A 24,519-nucleotide genomic window follows, 5' to 3' on the forward strand; every position below is an offset into this window, starting at 1 on the left:
ATTCATTTCCACTGCACCACGACGGGAACTCTTGTAGACTTTTTGATGTTGACCATTCTGACCAGTGGGAAGTGGGAGAATAGGCAGATATTAAAATTACATAAACATTATAAATCCTTGGGAATAAAACAGGTACTTACATATGGATAGTCAGGTAGATCAACAGAACAGAATAGAAAGTTTGGACATAGATCCAAGTACATGAAATGATTTAGTAAGTGATAAAGGAGGAATTTCAAATCAGTTGGGGAAAAAATGGATCAACCCCAAAGGAACAATGCTTGATCCATAAGTTGGGTTGTGACCATGGGTGGCCATCTGGGGGGGAAAAAAAGCTGGATCTGTACCTCATGTCTACACTAGGATAAATTCCCAATGAATTAAAGATCTAAAAGTAAAATATGAAAGTATAATACTCTTAGAAGAAATCCTGAGAGAAGTATGTGAATTAGTGAGCATAGTGCTGGGGCTCCATAGATAATCCTTATTATTGCTGTTGTAGTTTAGATCTTCTTGCTGTTATTGCTATGATTATTAATATTAACACATACAAGTGCCAGATGGATCAAGCACACATAGAGTTACATCCTTCCTGTAACTCTGCTTTTCATAAACTCGTGCTGCTTTCCCCCAAATAAGAAATCATAAGAAGAGAAGCAGCTCTGCTTGGAGTAAGAATTTTTCAAGAAAGTGTTCAGGGCAGGATGGAGCCTGCTTCAATGGACCTTATACAGTCCTAGGGGAGAAAAGCAGATATGTTCTCAAAAAGCCTTTTTTTCCACTCAGCTTCATTGGTTGCCTGCTGTGATGCTGCATAGCGTCTTTGGGCAAGAAAAAGCATCACTGATGACTCGGGGCGGGGACATCAACATGATGTTCCCGTCTGAGCTCAAAAGGTTATTTAAGCCTCATGCTTAGATTTTGGGAAGATGCTCACAGGCTTGGAAGGTCGTAAAGGATAGAGAGGAGAGGGCTTATTTGTGTCAGAGCTAATCTTGGGTTATGTAACAAATTCTTAGGAACATTATAAATACAATTTTTAAGTGAACAAAATTGCTCCCTTGCATTTCATCAAAAGTAAAAAAAACTTCTGGTCTTTCAAAAACAGTGTTATGAGAAGGAAACGATAAGCTACAGACTGGAGAAAATGTATCTGATAGTGCACTTGTGTCCAGAAGAGACACTTCATCAAAGATGTATGGGTGGCACCTAAACACATGAAAGGATCCTCAAAATCATTTGTCACTAAGGAAATGCAAATTAGAACCCCAGCGAGATACTCCGGCATGCCTATGTGAGGGGCTAAAATCATAGCAGGCTGACCATCCCAAGTACAGGTGAGGAACTCATTGTCATACCCAGCTGGTGGGGATGTAAATGATACAGCCACTTTGGAAAAGAGTTGGGTAGTTTCTTCAAAAGTTAGACATACACATCCACTATGTAATCCAGCCAGTCTATTTCTAATATTTGCCAAGGAGAAAAAAATGCACTTTTCTAGGCAGGGACTTGAACAGGAAATTTCCTGGTAGTTTTATTTGTAACAGGCAAAAACGGGAAACAACCCAACTGTTCATCAGCAGGCCAGTGGGTAAATGGACTGTGGTGTGTCCATACAATGGAATACTACCCAACAGTAAAAAGGAACGAACAATAGATACACGCAGCAACATGGATCAATCTTAAAATAACTGCATTGTGTGAAAGAAGCCAGATAAAAACATCTCTCATATGATTCCATGTTTATAAAACTCGTGAAGATGCAAACTAACCAATATGGATGGAAAGGTTAGTGGTGGCCTACAGTGGGGGCAGGAAGGCAGGATTCCCAAGAAGCACAAAGAGAGAGTTCCCTTTGTGGCTCAGCAGTTAAAGAACCTGACTAGGATCCATGAGGTTGCAGGTTCAGTCCTTGGCCTCACTTGGTGGATTAAGGATCCACCATTGCCATGAGCTGTGGTGTAGGTCAAAGATGTGGCTTGGATCCTGCATTGCTGAGGTTGTCACCTGGAGCTTCTATTCGACCCCTAGCCTAGGAAGTTTCATATGCTGGGGTGTGGCCTTAAAAAAAGCGAAAAAACAAACTCAAAACAAAACCACAAAACACAAACTTTTGAGGGTGATGATATGTTCATCTTGGTGAATGTGGAATGTGTGGTGGTTTCATGTGTCCATGTGCCAAAACTGATCAAATTGTACAATTTTTTTTTTTTTTTGCTTTTTAGGGCCACACCCATGGCATATGGAGGTTCCCAGGCTAGGGGTTGAATCGGAGCTTTAGCCGCCAGCCTACACCACAGCCACAGCTCACTGTAACGCCTTAACCCACTGAGCGAGGCCAGAGATCAAACCTGCATCCTCATGCAAATTAAAACCACAGCAAGATACTCCTAGTAGGGTTCGTTAACCACTGAGCCATGAAAGGAACTCCAAGTTGTACAATTTAAATACACACATCTTACTGTGTGTAAATTATATCACAATCACACTGTTAAAAATTAATTAATGACTAAGGAAAAAAAGATATACATTTATTGAGAGGGGGAAGTTCTTGAAGAGAGAAGAGATTTAGCAGAAATGGAAATTTATTTTCTCATGATTTTGGAGGCTGGAAATCTGAGACAAGATCGGCAGGGCTGGTTTCTCCTGGGGACATTCCCTTAGCGTTTAGACGGCTGCCTTCTCCATCTAGATGGCCGTGTCTTTTCATGGTCTGCCCTCTAGGTGTGTCTGTGCCCTTACCTCCTCTTCTTACAGGGATACCAGTCATACTGGCTTAGCACCCATGCCAATGACCTCATTTTAAGTTAACTACCTCTTTAAAGATTCTACCTCCGGAGTTCCTGCTGTGGCGCAGTGGGTTAACGATCTGGCTTGTCTCTGTGGAGGCCGTGGTTCGATCCCCTGGCTGGTGAAGTGGGTTAAGGATCCAGCATTGCTGCAGCTGGGGCATCGATGGGGCTCGCATTCGATCCCTGGCCTGGGAACTTCCACATGCTGCAGGTGTGGCTGAATAAGAAAGAAAAAAAAGATTTTACCCCCAAATATTGTCTCATCTGAGGTACTAGGGATTGAACTTAAAAAAAATTTTTTTGATTGTAAATTGGTGCAACCACTGTGGAAAACAGTATGGAGATTCCTCAGAAAACTAAACAGAGAACTACCATTTGATCCAGCAATCCCACTCCTGGGCATCTACCCAGAGAAAACCATGACTTGCAAAGACACAGATATTCTGATGTTCATTGCAGCACCATTTGCAATAGCCAAGACATGGAAACAACCTAAATGTCCATCGACAGAGGAGTGGATCAAGAAGAGGTGGTACATCTACACAATGGAATATTACTCAGCCATTAAAAGGAGCGAAATACCAGCATTTTTAGCAACATGTATGGACCTAGGAATTATCACGCTAAGTGAAGTCAGCCATATAATGAGACACCAACATCAAATGCTTTCACTGACATGTGGAATCTGAAAAAAGGCCAGAATGAACTTCTTTGCAGACCAGATTCTGACTCACAGACATTGAAAAACTTACGGTCCCCGGAGGAGACAGTTTGGGGGTTGGGGGGATGTGCTTGGGTTGTGGGATGGAAATCCTGTGAAATCAGATTATTATGATCATTATACAACTACAGATGTGATAAATTCATTTGAGTAATAAAAAAAAAATTTTTTTGGGGGGGGACACAAATCAGCCCGTAGCATGGTGCATATGATAAAGCAACAGTGTCTCACATGGCGAGGAAACTCATCTTGCAATGAAGCACATAAGGATTCCAGCTTCTTTATTCCTTCTTGGTTGTGGACCATCAGCCAAGTTGCTTAAACCACTCACAAACCTTTCCGTTTCCTTCTCTGAAACTGATGGGCACTTTAGGGTTCTTGCCTGGCCGCTGGCTTGTGGCTCTGTGGGCAAATGGGATGGTAGAGTTCTGTAATGAATGGGCAGTGCCCACCCTGGGAACAGGTACCGTCAGACCTCTGCTTTAGTGAGAAACACCCTCCCATAATGACTCCCTCCATCAGCTGGTGTATCTGGTGCCTTACTTCCCAGAGCATCCTATGCAATGGAGCAAAATGTATATCTGCAGCCTCGCTGTGAAGACTGCATAAGACAAAGTGTGGAAGATAAAAATGCTCAGCACGTAATAGATTCCTGGTCCATGGCAGCTTTTCCTCCTATCAATGAGAAAGTCAGCCTTTGACCCTTTGGAGAAAGCACCCTCCTGTTTTCTGAGAGCTCTGCTAATCCCTAAAACGGAACATTTCGATGCAGCTTCCAAATGTCCTTGTGGCAGGATGGTTATTTTTCTTCCCTAACTAGTAGCAGGTGTTTGGCTGTGGCCATTAAAAGCCATTCCATGCTCCCCTGACAAACGAGTTTTTTATTTAGTGGTGTAGGATCAATAATGCGGTATCTCATGCGTGCTATTAAAATGGAAAATGTCTGCTGGGCTGACAATCGTATTATCGATATGTACTGAGCAATAAATTATGTGAAACAAAATGGAGCAACCGGCCTTACAAAAGGCCTATCTGGGGCCCGGCTGGCTTTGTTACAGCTGCAGCCGTGGCTTCTCAGGGCTGCATTTGGAAAAGCCCTCGACGCTGCCCAGGCAGCTTTTTCCATCTGAAGTGGCTGCTGGATGGCTGGCTCATCTCTTCATAGCGACTCAAGACCTGCTTGGAATAAACTCTTTTCCTCCCCTTTTCAATTTGACCCCAATTGAGTATTTTCTCATCTGCCTGCAGTGTCTGTCCCCATCCCAGACCCTTCAGCGAGGCTGACTGTCCCCTTGTCACAGTTTCCCAGTGAGATGGCATTGTGGTCCCCAGCCCTGTTCACATTAGGCATCCTGGACTCATTCTTTGTTCTCGCCTCATTCCTCACCCCGACTTGGTCTGACACCTGGCTCCTGACCAATGGGACTGGCCTGCTGTTTCTGGCCTCTGATGGTGGATAAGGTTTCCCCAGGGTCCTCGTTTGGATGTAGTCTGTGCTCACTTCCTGTCTGTCCATGGTTGATCGTTGAGTAAGCAGCCCACTTTCATCCATTGTCAGCCTTCCCCCCAGTGGGAGTCAGGCGTCTCAACCACACTAACTCCCTTTTCAGGATTTGTTTTTTAAATTTTTAAAAATTGTGGTTGATTTATAATGTTCCTTCATCCAGCAGGATGACCCAGTCATACATGTATGTACATTTTTTTTGTACTACTTTCCATCATGTTCTAATCCAGGAGATTGGACATAGTTCTCTGTGCTGTATAGTAGGACCCCATTGCTCATCCATTCGAAATGGACACAGAGAGCAGACTTATGGTTGCCAGAGGGGAGGGAAGGGAGTGGGAAGGACAGGGAGTGTGAGGTTAATAGATGCAAACTGTTACGTCAAGACTTCTGTTTTCATTATTACTGTTCCCATAGACAGTCACTCTTGGATGCCGTCCCTTCTGGGTATTGAGTGTCAAGCTGGAACCTCAGCTTCTTGGGAGGAAGTGAAGAGGAAGAGGCTTGGGGATCAGGCAGGTGAGAGGCTGGGAAACTGACCTGGATGTGGAGTTGACCCTCAAGGCGTAAGTCTGAGGCATGGTACCAGTTCCAGCTGGGAAATGTGGGTTGATACCGGGGGCGAAGTTGATATTTGAGGTAGAATATTATGGTGACTGCCCCATACAGAAGGTCTTAGTCAAATAGATAGTGGATCCTCTGCCAACCCAGTCCACTTTCTGCAGGGTACAGCAAGCAGAAGGATCTGAAAGAAATCCAGCACCCATAGGAATAATTCCAGTAAGTTGTCACCAGTATTCCCTGGCGTTCATCACCCACAGGAGCCTTACTTACTTTTCTCTCCCATTCTGCCCCTCCCCACCTCCACCCCCACCTCCAGTAACCAGGGGTTCTACCACGAAATAGGGCTTAATGTCTCCTATTCATTCCCTAAGCGTTGAAAGGGATAATTGGGAGGTAATTGCATTACTGCACAGTTTGTAGTTAACCTTCTATTTTGGCTCTTAACATGCGTCTCTTTGCTCCAGGAGTACATTAAGGGTAATTATAGGCAATTCCCTGCCAGATCCAGAAAAGGGGTTTGCATTGAGCACAGGAACCCACCAGGAAGGGAGGGTTAATGTGCTAAACTTGAAGCATGTCCAAGAAGGTAAATGAATTAAGGTCAACCTGACATGAACTTTGGCCATGCAGAGCTGGGAAAATTAGTGTCAGATAAAAGTCCTTTCTTGAGATTTACGACCTCCTAACAAAGCTCAGAGGAATTGCCGTCCATTTGTTTATTCAACCAAAAACTGGAGTTTCTTCTCTCTGCTGGGCTTTGAGTAGGGGGCAAGGTAGTGTTGAGATGGTTTTTTTGGCACTTGGCACAGACTGACATTTGTCAAGACACCGCCCAGATAGGTCTGTGGGTTCAAATGTGATGTCCTTTAACCTTGAGCAGCACACTCCAAGGTGAGTGAGCAGGACAAGTCAGTTATCTTTGGTAATTGTGCACAAGCCTCTAGATGAGTGAACTTTTATGTGCCAAATGCAAAATAACCAAGAGGAAATCCTAAGTATGAAGCTCAGGAGGCTACTAGAGCTGCAGCAGGCTTCCAATCACCAGCCCCAACTCAGTTTTAATTAGCACAGGCTCTCAGGTCAAATGGCTCAGCTGCCCTGTGCCTCAGTTTCTTCACTTGTATCATAAGTGAGCTGGACCTGGTCACTTCTGTCACTAGTGTGTTTTGGTTTGAGGAGTCTGTATTTTATCTTCCTCCTGCTTAATGTTAGGTCAAAAGGTCTTAAAAAAATGCTTTCCAGATATGGATATTGTTGAAACATTGTCTTACAGTTCTGTCTACCTATGACTATTCAAAAAATGCATCTGGAAACTTTAAATTTCTGGCTGTCCAGAGGCAAACAAAGAATGGATATTTCTTTATAGATCAACAAGATTCACTTCTGATTCTTTCTATTTCCATCATGGATCAACCTGAGAGGGTTTTCTTTTTCTTATCCTCATCCCTCCCCTCTTAAAAGAAAGCTTGGCCAGCAGGGCAAATTTTTGAGCGTCGAGTTTCATTGACTGTATGGTTTCTTTGTAGAAACAGCCCTGGTAGTTGCTCAAGGATTCCAGACAATATTGATGAGGATTAATGATGCTGTAAATAGGTGTTTAAAATAAATAAAAAGGATGAAAACAGGGATTAGGGAGAAACTACAGTGGGTTAATAAATTAGGTGTTCAGCTATAAGTTCCTACAAGATTATTTTAGCAATTAACAGGAAACATTTTGTCACAAACAAAATAAATCTGCAATCAGAAAATAATTTGCAATCAGCTTTGCAAGTAAAATAGTGTACTTTCCCATCAGTCGAAGGTGTTGGGAGAATTAAATGATCAAGTCAAGAGCGATGCTTTCTGAAGGTAACCGGTTAGAAGCAATTATCCTGGCAATTAGTCAACTCTGAAGCGGCAACGGGGGAGGCATTTCAAGAAAGCATTTGCTTGGAAAGGAGCTGTCCAACTGCATGGGGACCAGAAATACCTGGTGGTCCCTTCCTGGGAGTCAGCAACTGTGTTCCTAGAAAAGGCTCTGCCAGCCATGGAAGAGGCTGTCCCCCTCATCAGGGACATGACCCCCCAGCCACCCCACACAAGTGGCTCTGAGCAAACAAGTAACAAGCCCCTCAAATATTTCCGAGGATCGTGGTCTTTGTGCACACCTAGATTTCTTTGGAGCCCAAAATGAGGGGTGAAAGTGCTTTCTGTAGATGATCAGTCATTCAAGCAATTAGCAGTCCACCTAGAAGAGACTGTTAATAGGCAGGTTATCAATATGTTGCCTAAGTTTTATGGCAGACCTTAAAGCCTCCGTTCAGTCTTAATGAGTGTATTTTAAGCAGTGACTTTCCCCACCTTCCTCTGGCAATAAAATGGAAAAATACACATTAAGAAGGACAAACAGACTCTCACTGTACTCACAGGGCTTCTAATCTCCCCACAAAGGCAGGAACTGTCCATATTTGCACAATTTGTGTACTAAAGGCAGGAAGATTCTACAGCAAGTCCTCAGTGTCCCTCTATCTCAGCCAGCTGGTTGCTACTCATGCATTATCCAGCATTTTCCCACCTATTTTTCTCCCCTTAAATATTTATAAAACTTGCACAGGCTGCAAAGATCCAAGAAATAAAATAGAATTATCTTAATAAAGAAAAGGTTGGAATGTGTCATTCTGATTTAGAAAGCCCATTTCATGGTGTGTGTTGGAACAAGAAATAATTAATTTGAAAAGTCCTTGATCTCTGACTGCAGTTGCATTAATGATATTATAGCATTAAGTATAATAGTATTTCACCTTCATTATCCTTGTGTTCATTCCGAGCCCTGGTAAGAACTGTGTCCGTGGCTGGAGATGATTAAAGTATAAAAGATTGAAACTGAAAGGGGTAATTTTGTGAAGCTGGCTATTTACTCTGGATCCTAGCCACTTCTGAACTCCGATATCTCGTTGTCTTTCTCTCTGCCTATTCATGTTGAAAGAGTTTGGCTAATTCATTTTCATTATTCACCAGCTTGCTTTCTTTCACAGTTCTGAGTTTTTATGTTTTACTCACAGTCAAGTAAAAGCAGTGTTCTGAACTGAATATTTGACATCTTCCCAACGTTGGGATGTTGAAATCCTAACCCTCCATGTGACGGTATTTGGAGGTCGGGGGGCTTTGGGAGGTGATTAGGTCATGAGGGTGGAGCTCTCCTGAATGGGACCCCAGAGAGCTCTGTGTCTCATTCTACCACGTGAGGATATAAGAAGCTGGTCATCTGGAACCCGGAAGAGAGATCTCACCAGAACCTGGCAATACTGGCATCCTGATTCTGGGCTTCCTGCCTCCAGAACAGTGAGAAATAACTTTCTGTGGTTTATAAGCCACCCAGTCTGTGGCAGTTTGTCATGGCAGCCTGAACTAAGCCATCGGGCTTGTCAGTGGCTGGTGGGCTGCATTTCTTTACTCTGCCTACTTTTGTTGACTTTGGGGAAGATGGGCAAGATCGGTGTCAGCTGGGGAAGCCCAGATCATGACCGTGGTTGTGGGCAGGTGCTGACCTCCCTGACCAGCTCTGCATGTGCTGTGAGCCTGTGGGTGAACCCTGCCTCCTTTGCTTACGGGCCACTCTTCCGGAAACTGCTATGACCCTCTAACTGCTCTCTGATTTTCTTTCACAACCGAGGACACCCCTCCCACCACTAGGGGCGTCACTCAAGACCTCTGGGCAGTTTTTGGGCACTTCCTTTTCACCCTCATACTTTGTTCTTGGATTGGGCTGCCTCATTGTGCCCAGGGGTCACCTTATGCGTGATGTCCTACAGGACATTCTGTGGTGTGTGTGTATATATATGTGTATATATATATATATATATATATATATGCAAAGCCCTTGTTTTTGGCTCTGATTCTGCTAGATTTTTGTTGTTGATTCTCATGGTTTTTCCTTATAAGATTTTTTAACTTGAGGTATAGTTGGTTTACAATGTTGCATTAGTTTCTGGTGTACAGCAAAGTGACTCAGTTCTTTTTCAGATTGTTTTCCATTCTTTTTAGGTTATTACAAAATATCGAATGTAGTTCTCTGTGCTATAGAGTAGGTCCTTATTGTTTATTTTATATACAGTATCATTTAAATTTTTTTATTAAAAAATTTTTTATTATTATTATCATTATTTTTAATTGTTATTTCCCCAAGACAATTTTTTTTTCTACTGTACAGCATGGTAACCCAGTTACACATACATGTACACATTCTATTTCGCACAGTGTCATGCTCCATCCTAAGTGATTAGACATGGTTCCCAGTGCTACACAGCAGGATCGCATTGCTAATCCATTCCAAAGGCAATAGTTTGTATCTGTTAACCCCAAGCTCCCTAACCCCCACTTCCTCCCCCTCCCCCGTGACAACCACAAGTCTATTCTCCAAGTCCATGATTTTCTTTTCTGTGGAAAGGTTCATTTGTGCCTTACATTAGATTCCAGATATAAGTGATATTGTATGGTATTTGTCTTTCTCTTTCTGACTTATTTCACTCAGGATGAGAGTCTCCAGTTCCATCCATGTTGCTGCAAATGGTGTTATGTCATTCTTTTTTATGGCTGAGTAGCATTCCATTGTGTATATATACCACATCTTCCTAATCCAATCGTCTGTCGATGGACATTTAGGTTGTTTCCATGTCTTGGCTATTGTGAATAGAGCTGCAATGAACATGCAAGTGCATGTGTCTTTTTAAAGGAAAGTTTTGTCTGGATATATGCCAAGAGTGGGATTGCTGGGTCATATGGTAGTTCTCTGTATAGATTTCTAATGTATCTCCATACTGATATCCATAGTGTTGTACCAGCTTACATTCCCACTAACAGTGCAGCAGGGTTCCCTTTTCTCCACAGCCCCTCCAGCACTTGTTATTTGTGGATTTATTAATGATGGCCATTCTGACTGGTGTGAGGTGGTATCTCATGGTAGTTTTGATTTGCATTTCTCTACTAATCAGGGATGTTGAGCATTTTTTTCATGTGCTTGTTGGCCATATGTACATCTTCCTTGGAAAAATGTCTATTCAGTTCTTTTGCCCATTTTTCCATTGGGTTGTTGGCTTTTTTGCTGTTGTATAAGTTGTTCGTGTATTTTAGAGATTAAGCCGTTGCATCATTTGAAACTATTTTCTCCCATTCTGTAAGTTGTATTTTTGTTTTCTTTTTGGTTTCCTTTGCTGTGCAAAAGTTTGTCAGTTTGATTAGGTCCCATTGGATTATTTTTGCTCTAATTTCTATTGCTTTGGGAGACTGACCTGAGAAATATTCATAAGGTTGATGCCAGAGAATGTTTTGCCTGTGTTCTCTTCCAGGAGTTTGATGGTGTCTTGTCTTATCTTTAAGTATTTAAACCATTTTTGAGTTTATTTTTGTGCATGCTGTGAGGGTGTGTTGAGTTTCATTGATTTGCAGGTTTCCCAGCAATGCTTGCTGAAAAGACTGTCTTTTCCCCATTTTATGTTCTTGCCTCCCTTGTCAAAGATTAATTGACCACAGGTGTCTGGGTTTATTTTTGGGTTCTCTATTCTGTTCCATTGGTCTATATGTCTGTTTTGGTACCAATACCACACTGTCTTGATGACCGTGGCTTTGTAATATTGCCTGAAGTCTGGAGAGTGATGCCTCCTGCTTGGTTTTTGTTCCTCAGGATTGTTTTGGCAATTCTGGGTGTTTTGTGGTTCCATATAAATTTTTGGATTGTTTGTTCTAGTTCTGTGAAAAATGTCATGGGTAATTTGATAGGGATTGCATTGAATCTGTAGATTGCTTTGGGTATTATGGCCATTTTTACAATATTAAATTTTCCCACCCAGGAGCATGGATTATCTTTCCATTTCTTTACATCTTCTTTAATTTCCTTGATTAATGTTTTATAGCTCTCAGCATATAAGTCCTTTACTTCCTTGGTCAGGTGTATTCCTAGGTATTTGATTTTTTGAGGTGCAATTTTAAAAGATATTGTATTTTTGTATTCCTTTTCTAATATTTCACTGTTAGTATACAGAAATGCGACTGATTTCTGAATGTTAATCTTATATCCTGCTACTTTGCTGCATTTGTTGACCAGTTCAAGTAGTTTTTGGGGTGAGTCCTTAGGGTTTTCTATATATAGTATCATGTCATCTGCATACAGTGACAGTTTTACCTTTTCTCTTCCAATTTGGATACCTTTTATTTCTTTTGTTTGTCTGATTGCTGTGGCTAGGACTTCCAGTACTATGTTGAGTAACAGTGGTGAGAGTGGCTCCTTGTCTTGTTCCAGATTTTAGGGGGAAGGCTTTCAGCTTTTCTCCATTGAGTATTATTGTTGCTGTGGGTTTGTCATAAATGGCTTTTACTATGTTAAGGTATGTTCCCTCTGTAGCCACTTTGGTAAGAGTTTTTATCATGAATGGATGTTGGACTTTGTCAAGTGCTTTTTCCACATCTATTGAGATGATTATATGGTTTTTGACTTTTCTTTTGTTAATGTGGTGTATGACGTTGATTGATTTCTGTATGTCAAACCATCCTTGTGAATCTGGGATGTACCCCACCTGGTCATGGTGTATGATCTTTCTTATATGTTGTTGGATGTGGTTGGCTAAAATTTTGTTGAGAATTTTTGCGTCTATATTCATCAAATATATTGGCCTATAGTTTTCTTTTTTTGGTGGTATCTTTATCTGGTTTTGGAATTAGGGTGATGGTGGTGTCATCAAATGTCTTTGGGAGTGTTCCTTCTTCAACCTTTTGAAAAAGTTTAAGGAGGATGGGTATACGTTCGTCTTTGTATGTTTGGTGGAATTTTCCTGTGAAGCCATCTGGTCCAGGACTTTTATTTGTAGTGAGTGTTTTTATGACATATTCAATTTTATTTCTAGTGATTGGTCTGTTCAGTTGATCTATTTCTTCTTGATTCAGTTTTGGCAGGCTGTGAGTCTCTAGAAAGTTGTCTGTTTCTTCTAGGTTGTCAAGTTTGTTGGCATACAATTGTTCATAGTATTCTCTCATGGTTTTTTGTGTTTCTGTAGTATCTGTTTTGACTTCTTTTTCATTTCTTATTTTGTTTATTTGGGTTTTTTCTCTCCTCTTGGTGAGTCTGGCCAGAGGTTTGTCAATTTTGTTTACCTTTTCAAAGAACCAACTCTTGGTTTTATTGGTTTCTTCTATTGTTTTTTTTAATCTCTATTTTATTGATTTCCTCTCTGATCTTTATGATTTCCTTTCTAATACTGACTTTGGGTTTTGTTCTTCTTTTTCTAATTCATTTAGGTGGTGGGTTTGTCAATTTGAGATTTTTTCTTCTTTTTTGAAGAAGGCCTGTATTGCTATGAATTTCCCTCTGAGCACTGCTTTTGCAGCATTCCATAGATTTTGAGTGGTTGTGTCTTCATTAGCATTTGTCTTGAGGTATTTTTAAACTTTCTTCTTGATTTCCTTTTGACCCATTGGTTTTTTTAGTAGCATGTTGTTTAGTCTCCACGTAGTCAGTTTTTTCTCATTTCTTTTCCTGTGGTTGATTTGTAGTTTCATGCCATTGTGGTCAGAGAAGATACTTGAAATAATTTCTACATTTTTAAATTTGTTGAGTTTAGCTTTGTGTCCCAGTATGTGATCAATTCTTGAGAATGTTCCATGTGCACGTAGGAAGAATGTATATTCTGATTTTTTTGCATGTAATGTCCTGAAAATGTTGATTAAGTATAACTTTTCTATTGTGTCATTTAGGATCTTTGTTGCCTTTTTGATTTTCTGTCTAGAGGATCTGTCCATTGTTGTGAGTGGGATGTTAAAGTCTCCTACTATGATTGTATTCCCATCGATTTCTCCTTTTATGTCTGTTAGTATTTGTTGGAGGTATCTGGGTGCACCTATATTAGGGGCATATATATTGATGATTGTAATATCCTCTTCTTGAATGGATGCTTTAACCATTAAATAGTGTCCTTTTTGTCTTTCTTTATGGCCTTGATTTTAAAGCCTATTTTGTCTGATGTGATTCCAACTCCTGCTTTCCTGTCTTGTCCGTTGGAATGAAATATCTTTTCCCATCCCCTCACTTTCATTCTATATGTGTCCTTTGCTCTAAGGTGAGTTTCTTGTAGGCAGCAGATTGAAGGTTTTTGCTTCTTTAATCCAGTCTGCCACTCTGTGTCTTTTGATTGGAGCATTTAGTCCATTGACATTTAAGGTGATTATCGACAGATATGTATTTATTGCCATTTTAAAGCTTGTTTTCTAGTTGATTCTATGTTTCTCGTCTTTTCTTTTTTGGGTTGGATGGTTTCCATTTATCTTATGCATGAGTACTTTTCAGTTTTTGTGAATGTAATGTTTAGTTTTGATTTGTGATTGCCCTGTTTTTTAAGCATGTTAAGCCCTTCCTGTATCTGCTTGCTTTTTCCCGATAGTCATATAGGCTCAAACACATCATTAAAATAAAAAAAAGAATCTATATTTTCTTACTTTCCTTCCCCACATTGTATGATTTTGATGTCTCTCTCTCTCTCTTTTAAAACATCTTCATGTTTAGATCTCTATTCTGGCTTACTTATGTGACTGCTTTCCAATGTGGTTTCCTTCATCCTAATTCTTCTTTTTCTCTTTTTTCTGTCTCTCTTTTTTAATTTAGAGAAGCCTTTTCAGTATTTCTTTTAGAATGGGTTTAGCATTGCTGAATTCTTTTAGCTTTTGTTCGTTGGAGAAATTCTTTATTTCCCCTTCTACTTTAAATTATATTCTTGCTGGATAGAGTATTCTAGGTTGCACATTTTTTCCTTTCAACACTTTAAATATATCTTGCCACTCCCTTCTGGCTGTAGTGTTTCTGTAGAGAAATCAGCTGATAGACTTAGGGGGGTTCCCTTATAATTAACGCTTTGCTTTTCTCTTGCTGCCTTTAGAATCCTCTCTTTAACTTTTGCCGTTTTTATTATAATATGTCTTGTTGTGGGCCTGTTTGGGTTCAGCTTGTTTGGGGCCCTCTGTGCTTCCTGTTCTTGATATCAGTATGCTTTAGATTTGAAAAGTTTTCAGCCATAATTTCTTCAAATATATTTTCAATCCCCTTTTATTCTTCCTTTCCTTCTGGAATTCCTATTATGCATAGCTTGGCCTGCTTTATATTATCCCATAGGTCTCTTATATTGCTTTCATTTTTTTTTGTTTGGTTTTCTGTCTTCTGTCCTGATTGGGTGATTTCCATTATTTTATCTTCCACGTCACTAATTCGTTCCTCTGCATTATTCACTCTGCTCTTTATTGCCTTAAGCTGACTTTGTATCTCTGCAAATGAATTTTCTAGTTTTTCTTGGCTCCTCCTCATATTTTCTAGTTCCTTTCTAAAGGAATCTGCATTACTGTTAATATCCTCTTTAATTCCTCCAGTATTTTCAATACCTCCCTTTTGAACTCAATGTCTGTCAGACTACAGAGGTCTGTTTCATTGTTGACTGCTTTAGGTGAATTCTCCTGTTCCTTTGATTGGGAGTGGTTTCTGTGCTGCTTCATCTTGCTTCTGTTTTTCTTTTTCTGTGAGTTTGGGGAAGCCAAACTGTAGTCTTGTAAGGCTACTTCTATGCCCTTTGTATTTTTGGTGTGGGAGTTTCAATATTTGCTGTCTCTTTCTTTGGTGTGAGCAGGCGGTCATTCCCAAGATGCTCAGTGTGTCTTAAGGGAGAAGGAGGCAGTGGGTAGGGCCAGCAGTCAGTGCCTGGTCTTTGGGCTCTCAATAGCAGCAAGGACCTGCAGGAAGGTGGCACAGGCTACTCCTAGTTGCAGGGCCTTGGGAAGTGGTAATAAGCTCTAGGCAGATCTTCAATGTGACCAGCGCATTTGGCAGTAGCAACAGCAGAGTGTGTGAGTTCCCAGGGTAGTGAGAGCAACAACAGCTTGTGTTTGACTGCAGTGCCCTCCTCTGAGGTGATTGAAACCACAGGTGATGCCTATTCAGGGAGCCCTATTGGGAGCAGGTCATGACCATCTCTAGAGTCAGCGATAACTGCAGTGGTTTGCCCCCGCCACCTGTAGACCATGCATGAAGCAACCTGTCTCAGCCCACAAATGAGGTGTTGTAAAGGGTGCTCCTAGTTGCAGGATCCTGAGACGTGACAGAGATCAGGCATGTGGGTACTGCCTGGAACGTCTGGCAATGGCAACAGCAGGGCGGGTGTGTTCCTGGGGGTGTGAGAGCACCAACAGGTGGTGTTCAGTCACAATGCCTTCCTCTGTTGTGCCCTTTAGGTGAATGGGGCTGCAAGTGATTTTTGTTCAGGTATCTCCAATGGCAGTGGGCCATGCCTACCTCTGGAATCAGGTATCTGCGGTGGTTTGTCCCTGCCGCCTGCAGACCATGCAAGAAGCACCCTGTCCCACTTAGCCCTCACAGGAGGTACTGCACCAGTTGCTTCTAGTTGTAGGGTCTTGGGACGGGACAGTGACCAAGTGCCTGGCCATCACCCAGAGCATTTGGCAGTGGCAGCTGCAGGGTGGGTGTGTTCCCAGGGGAGTGAGAGCAACAGTTTTGGTACTTGGTTGCAGTGCCCTCTTTTTTTCTTTTTTGCCAACCCCTGAGGTGACTGGGGTCACTGGTGGAGCCTGCTCACAGGCCCCCAGTGGTGGCAGGCCATGCCTCCCTCTGGCCTCTGAGATGACAGCTGTAGTCTGTCTCTGCCACATGTAGATCATGCAAGAGGCCCCACGTTGCACTTAGCCCCCTGATGCCCTTAGCCCACACAATAGGTGCCTGGCCACCAATAGCCTGCACAAGAAGCACCTAATCTCCCCTAAACAAGCAAGAGGCTTCTAGCTGCCCGAAGCCTCCGCAGAGCTGCCCCGCCCTCTAAGCCCACAGGCATGCGCATGCTCAGGTGCAGGGAGTTTCCTCTGGCACCGGCCCCTCCTCCTCTCCCCTCCCCCACAATGGCGCCTTTCCTCTCCTGTGGTCCAGACCTTCTCCGGGGTTCCCTCCTCCATGCCATTCTCCTCCTTAGCCCGTGGCGCACTGCTCCTTAGCCCCTCGTGCCATCTCCAGTCCTCTCCCCTGGACTGGCCTCCTGAGCCTGAGTCTCAGCGCCCAGCCCCTGCCCGAGCGTCTCAGGCTGTGGCGTCTGGGCCTGTGGTTCACATGGTCTGTGTGGCTCTTGCTCTGCTTTGCTGTTCTTAGTCCAGCTGCTGTGTTTTCTCGGCGACTTTGAGGTCCCTCCGACTCAGCCGATCTTTCATCATCAGTCAGGTGGCTTCCCAGGAGGTGGGTTCCTTTTCTCCTTCACAGCTGCCTCTCGGGAATGCTAGGCCCGGCCTGATTCCTTTTGTGTCTCTTTTTTTCTTTTGTTCTACCCAGTTACGTCGAGTTTCTTGCCCTTTTTGGAGGTTTAAATTTTTCTGCCAGCATTCAGTAGATGTTCTGTGCAAGTCATTTTACACGGAGATGTGGTTTTTTTTTTTTTTTGATGTGTTTGTGGGAGAAGGTGAGCGCAAGGTCTTATTCCTCTGCCATCTTGCTCCGCCTCTTCTACAGTGTCATTTTTTATTCTAATGAAAGCTTCCACTTGCCTGTGGATGTTACAAGCCTTGCTTGACACAGGGTTGCCGCCAACCTTCAATTTGTAAGGAACACAGTATCTGCAAAGTGCAGTAAAACGAGGTCTGCCTGTACCCTTTGCCAGAGACATTTTACTCATTATTTTATCCTGTCTTTCAAATAGGTTTTATCTCCTTTTTAGAGAAAAATAACTATAATTCAGAGGGATACAGAGACTTTCCCATGGCTACTTAATTGACCGTTGGCAGAACCAGAATTCAAACTGAAGTCTGTCTCATTCTGCAGCCCATCCTATGCCTTTTGCCTCTGAACCGAGGGTTAGCAATGTTGTCTGAAAAAGCATCAGAACATGATTATTCTAGTCTTGATAGGCCATGCAATCTCTAGAGTAACTTCTCAACGCTGCCTTGTAGCCTGGAAGCTGCTGTAGACAATATGTGAACAAATAGGCATGGATGTACTCCAATAAAACATTACTGATGAAAACAGGCAGAGGGTTGGCGTCGCAGGCTGTGGTTTGGATGACCTCTACTCTATGCTATCTTCCTTTAGGGGGTTTGGCCCATTCCACGCGGGGGACTTTAGCTAGAAAGACAGGCGTGTAGTAAGGCATGGGTGTGTGGGAGGGCCTGATGTATTCAAGAGATGGAAAATAATTTGATGAGACAGAAGCAGATGGTGTTAATGTGAGGTCTGGAATAGACGAGGCAGGAAATGCCGAAAATGGAATTGGGGCTCAGGTCATATTTACCTGCTTGTTGAGCAAATCTCTACCATGTGGCAGGCCCTTTGCTGGACTCTGGAAGCCCCCAGGAGAGGGAGTGAAGACCGGACTTGTCTTTGAAAGAGGGGACAATTTGGAAGGGAGAGAGAGAGATGTGGAGAAAAATGATATCAGAGGAGGGATGGGCAGAGAGTGGAATCACTGAGGTTCTAAGTCCTACATGGGGCACTAAATTGAAGTCCCATCCAGAGGGTATCCTCACCAGTGGTCCTTCCAAAGCTCATACAGCATCAAGGATTGCTGGTTGAGCAGAGAATCAGAATCAATGAAGTTGACATGCGCCAGTATCTTGCTTAAGAATTTCCTAAATGTGGACATGAGCGTTTGGACACTGAAGCTGGTCTGACTGTTTGAAAGAGTTAATGCCTCCCACTTGGAAGGAAAAAAACAACCATGTGGTGACAAAGAATTTGTTCTCTTCTTTGGGTGGCAGCCACGGGATTCCTCGCCAATTAGTAGCATCTGGTCCTCATAGAAGATGCATCCCTGGCTGAGCTGGCAGGTACCTCTGGATGTGACACTCTGTGAAGTTCCTGATGGGCCATCTGTGATGTCTTTCCTTCCCAGATACCTCAGTCCTCTCTCCCCCTCCAACCAGTCTGCCTCTCATTTGAAATATTTTTAAACACTTAGAACTGAGAGCAGGACTAGCTCTAGTTCTTTTTTTTTTTTTTTTTTTTTTTTTTTAGAGATGTCAAGTTGGTTTTTTTTCCCCCCAATTTTAATAAAAGGAAACAGTGTTAAGGACTTACTCTTTGTTGGGCCCTATGTTCAATATTTCACTGAATGAAATTTTTTTATGGGCATCATCTCATTTAATTCTCAAAACAACTGTGGGAGCCTGATTACAAGGGCAATTGTTATTCCAATTCACAAATGAGGAACCCACATCTCAGAAAGGCTGCTTTGCTTGACGAATGTCACACGGTCTCTAACTGCTGAACCCAGGGTTCTGACCCCGTGTTGTCGTCTTGCAGGATCTAAAATTCCCATCAAATAGAAGTCAGTGTTTAAATGTGACATTTCAGAGAGGAGGAAAATTAGTTTTCTGCTTCTGGGTAAAATTAGGGCCCCGTCATTCCGAGGAATCTCTTCTTGATGAACATTTTCATAATAACACACATAGAATAATATTTACCTTGTCAATTATTTCACAGTTTTTTTTTCCCAAACTTCTATTTTATCTCACCCCATCCTGTTTCACAGTTTTAAAGATGCTCTTGCAGATATGATAGGATATTAAGAGACTAGGTTTGCTCAAGACCTACAAATCTAGTCTTTCACAGGCTCACATTCTAGCCTCCTCCTTTTAGCACGGCAGAACTCTCTCCTTGGAACTCTTGCATGCTTGCTGTTCTCAGAAATCCTGGCCCTCCACTTCCCTTCCATCTAAGACCAGTTAACCAGTCTGTTTTCCAAATGGACCCTGCTGAGAGGGGAGGAAGGGAATGAGGCTCAACTTGCAGTTCAGAGGCATCATCTTCATTCACTGGGAAAGCAGAGGCTTGGATTTTTAATGGAAAATAGAGAATCTACAGATGAAGCCTTCAGTTTCTTGTCAAAGGCCCAGATTGAGAAATTTAGAGTTACTCATCTTGCGGTCTTTTATTTTAAGTAACAGTGGGATAAAACAGGCCATAGTAGCAACCGAGGACTCCACTTACTTCCTAAATTGGTGATACATCTGGCTACTTCACCCCCTTTCAATTTCAAATGCAATTTGTCCGAAGCCTCCAATTTCAATCACATAGTTCTTCCTTAAATGAAATAATAGGCTTCCCATGGAAAGACAAAGGGCTGTACATACGTGTGTGTGTGTGTGTCTGTGTGTGTAGTGGTGGTGACTGTAGATTGGGGATGATGAGAAGAGATGCATTCCAACTCATGACTGAATTTATTTATTTATTTATTTATTTATTTAGTCTTTTTTTCATTTCTTGGGCTGCTCCCGCGGCATATGGAGGTTCCCAGGCTAGGGGTCGAATCAGAGCTGTAGCTGCCAGCCTACGCCAGAGCCACAGCAACGCGGGATCCGAGCCGCATTTGCGACCTACACCACAGCTCACAGCAACGCCGGATCATTAACCCACTGAGCAAGGGCAGGGATCGAACCTGCAACTTCATGGTTCCTAGTCGGATTCGTTAACCACTGCGCCACGACAGGAACTCCTCATGACTGAATTTAAAGCTCTCTCATTTCTACCAGGGATTTGGGAATTGGTGAAATGGTGAGCAGTCCTGCTGGGCCTGACCTCCATGATTTCAGACAGAGACAGAGGCATAGGGAAGCCAGGATCTTCTAAAGCTGAGCAGTTCTGGGCAGACCTAAGCTTCCCTCTCTCCATTCTGGCCTGAGGCCCCATCCCGTAACCCATCATGCATCTCCTGAGCCAGTACCTTGGCCTCCAAGCTGATGCCTGCATGTAGAATCACCCTCTCCACCTTACTCCCAATCATCTTCCGTGGGTTTTCCCAACACACAAATCTGCTTCACTTACTCCTCTGCTCAGAAACATTCACAGGCTGCCCGTTGCCACTGAATGTGATCAAGACTCTTTGGGTTAACATTTAAACCCCCTTATAGGGCATCCACAACGAAAGTGTGTCCTCTGCCCCACTCCCAATGGGTTCCTCATTCTTCCAGAATGTGGCTCTCTCACTCCCCAATGTGCCCTTTGCTCTCTTATCTCTGACATTTGTTTACTGTGTTCCCACCCCTGAAGTGTTTTATTCCTTCCTCATCCCACCCAGTCATGCTTAATGGGTATAATGTTCTGTATCTAGAATGGCAAAGCATAACATTGTTAAGGGTTGGAAGGATTCTTTGAAGTTGGGAGATTTAATTTCTATGGAAATGCTATTTTCTTATTTCTAAGTCTCCTTCTGCATCTTCCTGCTCACACATTGCTTTCCCTGGAAACTTATAACCCTCTTGGCAAGTTGTAGATGCTCATTTGTATGTGCAATAAATTAAAGCATGAATACAGGTGGGAGCAGAGGGAAAGTGATCTTTTTGTTTTATTTTGTTCATGGTTATAGAGGTACAGTCTCTAAGGACTTTTTTTTTTTTCCAGAGCCAGAGATGAACTAGTCCAACCTCAGACTGAGAGAGAGGTTAGGCATTTGGTCAAAGTTACATGGAAAGTTAGTGCCTGAAGTAGGTCTAGAACACAGCATTCCTGAGTGCCAACCTTTTCGTTTGCTGATGCATGGCTTTGTTACTGAACTCTAGTTTGGCTACTCATCACTCAAGAATCCACAGAGCAAGACAAGTGTTAGGTAAAAGGAGAGAAGCTTTATTGAGGAAGCTGGCAATCCTAGGGAGAAGGTGGACTCATGTCCCAAAGAATCAACTCTCCATTCCCCAGATTTTGTTCAAAAATTATATAGGCAAAAGAGGAAGGGTGCTGAGGAGAGGGTTGCAGGATGTGTGATCAGCTCATGGAGTGCTTCTAATTGGTTGGTGGTGAGATAACTGGGAGTCAGTTTCATCATCTTCTGGTTCAAGCTGCTCTGAGGTCTGTGTGCTTATGGGCATCATACAGTTAACTTCTTTTACCCAGTGGGCGTTTCAGTATATGAAAAACAGCTCAAAGGACATGACTCAGAGTATTATCTGTAGCCCTTGAGGAGGAACTAAACTTACTTTGTTGAATGGCTAAACAATTGTTATTTTGTCTTGCTTGACTATTTTCCTTTTTTTCTGAATTTTATCACTTCTCTGATTAAATTTATTCTTTGGAACTCAGGGTAGGCCTAGGAGTCTAAATTTTTTACATTTTGGGGGCCACGTCCATGGCATGTGAAAGTTCCAGGACCAGGGGTTGAACCCATGCCACAGCAGTGACCCAAGCCACAGCAGTGATGCAGATCCTTAACTTACTGAACTGTCAGGGAATCCCAAGGCTAAAGTTTTCTACACACAAGAGGCAGGCCGAGGACTGGGGTGGGGGATTTGTCTTAGGAAGGCCCTACTCAGTTATAGCTTCTGTCATTTATATCAGCTTTTCAATTGTATCTGTCACATCCATGGGGCCATTTCAGGCAGCAAAGACTGGCTGGCCATGTGCTGATTCTTCTTCTTACCCCATGGCTCCTTGATAAGATAATGGCCTTAACTCTCATTCCCACAGACCCTGACTGGGTGATGATTATGTGGGGTCCTCAAAGTAAGAAACATACAGTCTGGGCCCCAAGGAACTTCAGACTGGCATAGAGAGAAAACAAGAGGAACACAGAGCACAAAACAGCTGATTCTTGTGTGGGCGGAGGCGCGAGGTCCTCCCTGTGGAGCAGGCACTTGAATTGAGTCTGGAAATAGTACTTTTCAAGAGGAGGGTGGGGTGAGTAGAGTCATCCCCATTGACAGATAGTCATGGCCATTGGCAGACAAGGCCCAGTGGCATGAAAGGTCATGGGGTGTTTGAGTTAACAGGAAAGAGGGCCACATGCCTGGGGCAGGGACTTGGAAGGGGTGAGAGAGGGTTGTCAGGGTCAGCTTACCTAGGGCAACGTATGCTAAGTTAAGGAGAGGGTGCTGTGTCCTGTGTGACTGGGGGAGGTATGAGTGTGCTCAGGCTGCTATAACAAAGTCCCACAGACTGAGTGGCTTAAACAACAGAAGTTTGTTTTCTTATAGTTCTGGAGTTTTAGAAGTCCAAGATCAGGATATCAGCAGGGTTGGTTTCTTCCAAGGTCTTTCTCCTTGGCTTTCAGTTGGCCATCTTGTCCCTGTGTCTTCACAGGGGACTAATCTCCTCTTCCTATAAGGACACCTGCCCTCTTGGATTAGGGCCCACTTAATGACCTCATTTTAACTTAATCACCCTTAAAAGACCCTGTCTCCAAATACTGTTGCATTCTGAGATAAGGATGGTCAAGATTTTATTCCATGAACTTTTTTTTGGGGGGGAGGGCAACACAACTCAGTCCATAATAAGGGACAAATGGAGGTTTTATAAGGATTCATTTGAAACACTCCACTCTTATTTTCTTGGCCTGTGCTATGTTCTAAATGGCATTAATCCTTCCTCTGAAGGGCCTCTAAATATAGATGCCATCTGCTGCCAGTGCAATATGTTATCACTGATCCCCCGCTTAACAGTGGCATCCTTACAAGCAAGGAGGAAAGGTGCAGTAAATCCAAGGGGAGGCATGCCCCACTGTGTGGGTCTCAGCCAATGAGGAGCCAGAGAAAAACCTGAGGGGCGGGTCTGACTGCAGAGCCTCCCAGATAATGGAAGGAAGCCAGGATTCCAAGCTTCTGTGAGTCTTGCATAGGCAGGCATTTGCCTAATGCTCATTGACTCAGAAAGAGGGGCTCCCCACCCCCTTCCTCCAAGGGCCCAGCCTGAGCATGAAATGGTGATGGAAATTTTTGCTCATTAAAAAAAAAAAAAAACGTACCTTCTTACAGAGCAAAGTGGCACCTGCCAGCCCTGGTTGATGGCATCTCCGCCTTGATTAAAGGGAACACTCATCATGTGGAAGTGCACTCTGCCTTCCGAAGTAGTTTGCTCAGATGACATCTTCCTGGAGCCCTTTTTCTGCTGCCCCTCTGCTGGCTGGTTTGCTCCTGCACTCCTGCTGTGAAAGACAGTTTGGCCCTCCCATTAATTACTTTTAAAGTTCTAGATTTCATTTAGGGAGTTAATTACTTTTTGCCATATTGCCCCCGTTAAAGACGTTTTCATTATTAAGTCAATTTGTTAGAATTGAAGAGCCTTGCCAAGATGGAAGAATTATTGTCCAAGAGCCTCCCTCTCTCGCTCTCATCTCTTCCTGCTTTGAGGTAACAGTAGGAAGCTTTATTTTAGATGTATGTATGTATGTATATATTTAGGGCCACACCTGTGGCATGTGGGAGTTCCTGAGCTAGGGTCACATTGGAGCTTCAGCTATGGCTTATGCCACAGCCACAGCTACACCAGATCTGAGCCACATCTATGACCTACCCCCCAGGTTGCAGTAATGCTGGATCCTTAACCCACAGAGCAAGCCAGGGATAAACCTGCATCCTCATGGACACTGTGTCAGGTTCTTAACCCACTGAGCCACAGTGGGAACTCCCATTTCAGATTTTAATGTTCATTTAGCACATATTTATGCATCACTTACTCTGTGCCCAGGACTGAGCGTGGCTGCAGAGGATGCAAAAGTAGAGGCGATGACATGTGACTCGTGTCTTCAAGGGGGTCAGGATCTAGCAGAGAAGAAACAGTTGAGATGTAATTTGATTATTCAATGATTATCAAATAATTATACATAACTATTAAATAATTCCAATCATCTATGGAAGTACTATAGAGTGGGCGTGCAGAAAGCATTATTGGAACACAGAAGAGGCAGAGGGTGTGATTAATTGGGGAAGACTTTGGAGGGGTATGAAAGTTTACATACAACTTGTTGGGTGTGCACGTGTTTCCCAGATAAGAGGGAAGGTATTCGTTTCTTAGGACTGTCATAACAAAGCGCCACAGACGTAATGGCTTAAAGAACAAAACTTATTTTTTAGTAGTTCTGGAGGCTACAGGTCAGAGATCAAGCATATCCTCAGCATCTTGCTCCTTCTGAAGGGTCTAGAGAAGGATCCACCCCAGGCTTCTCTCCTAGCTTCTA

General features: G+C 43.0%; 1 long non-coding RNA gene across 1 annotated transcript in view; it reads left to right on the forward strand.

Moving 5' to 3' along the window:
• The window catches only part of LOC102157744, a 313,512-nt gene that overhangs the window by 11,784 nt on the left and 277,209 nt on the right, over positions 1 to 24,519 (forward strand). Inside the window, exon 2 of the long non-coding RNA XR_002342332.1 lies at positions 5,435 to 5,536. This is a non-coding gene — a long non-coding RNA (uncharacterized LOC102157744). The remainder of the gene's footprint in view (positions 1 to 5,434; positions 5,537 to 24,519) is intronic.

Source organism: Sus scrofa, chromosome 3 (assembly GCF_000003025.6).
Source record: "Sus scrofa isolate TJ Tabasco breed Duroc chromosome 3, Sscrofa11.1, whole genome shotgun sequence".
NCBI classification, from domain to species: Eukaryota; Metazoa; Chordata; class Mammalia; order Artiodactyla; family Suidae; genus Sus; species Sus scrofa.